This window comes from Mandrillus leucophaeus, unplaced genomic scaffold, assembly GCF_000951045.1.
Source record: "Mandrillus leucophaeus isolate KB7577 unplaced genomic scaffold, Mleu.le_1.0 Scaffold43, whole genome shotgun sequence".
NCBI lineage: Eukaryota > Metazoa > Chordata > Mammalia > Primates > Cercopithecidae > Mandrillus > Mandrillus leucophaeus.
Genome location: NW_012104587.1, coordinates 1,013,116 through 1,015,370, shown reverse-complemented (window position 1 = coordinate 1,015,370; position 2,255 = coordinate 1,013,116).

Here is a 2,255-nt window from a genome sequence, read left to right as displayed (position 1 = left end):
TAGCTGGGCATGGTGGCGGGTGCCTGTAATCCCTGCTACTCAGGAGGCTGAGGCAGGAGAATCACTTGAACCTGGGAAGCAGAGGTTGCAGTGAGTGGAGATTGCGCCGCTGCACTCCAGCCTGGGCGACAGAGCGAAACTCCATCTCAAAAAATAATAATAATAATAATACTTATAATAATGTAGCCTACGGTCTGCCCTTGGGTCTGGCATCTTTTGCCTCCTCAGCTCCACAGGACTTTTTTTTTTTTTTTTTTTTTTTTTTGAGAAGGACTCTCCCTCTGTCACCCAGGCTGGAGTGCAGTGGCGCAATCTCAGCTCACTGCAACCTCCACCTCCCGGGTTCAAGGGATTCTCCTGCCTCAGCCTCCCAGCTGGGATTACAGGCACCCGCCACCACACCAGACTAATTTTTGTATATTTAGTAGAGGCAGGGTTTCACCACGTTGGCCAAGCTGGTCTCAAACCCCAGAGGTTTTCCTTCTTTCCAGAGTTACACTCTTTCTCTTCCTGTGGTCCAGTGCCTAGAAGAGTTGCCTCATATTTTTGGTCTAGTTTTTCTGTTGTTTGTGGTGGGAAGGCTGATTCTGTACTGGCTCCTCCATCATAGATAGTAGCAGAAGTCACCCGTGCTGTGTTTTATTTGAGGGCCTGTGTGTTGAAGTCTCAAGGGCTCCCTCTTGTTAGTTGTTGCCCTATGATAACGATGATGGCTGAGAGACTCATTTACGCTAACCAAAAAATGTGCAGATGGAAGGTTAATAAAAGAGTGCCTTTTATCAACTGGCAGTGAAGAATAACATTTCATCAGACTAGAATGTTTGTGTGCATATTATTGTTCAGTCTCTTTCATAAGCAGAGCACGTGAGGGAAATCATAATCAGCCTTTTTTTTTTTTTTTCCCCAGAGACAGGGACTCAATCTGGCACCCAGGCTGGAGTGCAGTGGCATCATCATAGCTCACTGCAGCCTCAACCTGGAGCTCAAGCAGTCCTCTGCCTCAGCCTCCCAAGTAGCTGGAACTACAGGCACATGCTATCACACCCAGGTAATTTTTTTACTTTTTTGTAGACATGTGGTCTCATTATGTTGCCCAGGCTGGTCTCAAACTACCGGCCTCAAGTAATCCTCCTGCCTCGACCTACCAAAATGCTGGGATTTTAGGCATGAACCGCTGCACCCGGCCAGAGGCTTTTATTGAGGGTTTAGTATGAAGAATTAGTGTCATGAGTAGCCAGTTAACCTGGGGGCAATCCAGTGTGTTCTGTCTCTAAGGCACAATGGAAGCCATGGATAATCTGAAGGTTGTCAGTACTCACGGAGTTACCATGGGGTTGCTAATAGTTTAGAGAAATATTTACCAATTAGAGGAATGATTGATTAATGGCATCAAACTATGGAGGACACCTCAGACACAACCAGGGACCTAGTAAGGCACACAGGGAGAAAGCCACGTGATCATGAAGGAAGAAGGCCAATTCAAGGAATGGTTAACGGCATCAAACTATGACAGCTTGGTGCATTCCATTTATATCAGAGAGAGTCTTGCCAGTGGAATCAGAAATACATGAAGTCCTCCAGCCATAACTCCCTGCATCTATCTCCACCTAAAAGGAGAACCTGTCCTTTGGAACAGGAGATACTTCAGGTTTGGTGACTGAAACTCATTCTCCCTTATACAACGCTTGGATAGGAAATGCCAACATTTGCCTCTCTGACTTTCCTTTTGCTTTGCTCAGGTGACCTTGCATGTCTCTGCTCTGATCCCTTATAAGTGATCTCAGAGTTGAGCTCCCAGGTGACAATTTTGTTTTCCGTTTTCCTCATTTCCAGCTTCATTAGGAGCACCTCTCTGTAGCTCCAAGTATTGAAGGTAGCCGAGCATGTTAATTCTTCGTTGCATTCTAAGCCTAACTTCTATTACAGAATAGTTTGGCTGGCTGTGGGTGGTCCAACTTTCTCTGTTTCTTTGTCATACTTTCTTTGTAAGGGCATAGCACCCTTTTCTACCCTGACCAACAAAGACATTGTATAAGGAATTCCTGCTCAGGATAAGTCACTGGACTGGAGATTCGAAGTTCACATATCCTTACAATTTGAAGTTTTCTGGTCATTGGCTGCTTTGGGGAAGTCAACTTAATTTGGTTCAGCAAAATCAAAGTAACCACTGAAAGGTGTTTGAGGGATAAATCTCTGCAAAATCTGTATTCACTTGCTAGGGCTGCTGTAACAGTGTCACAAACAGAGCAGCTCAG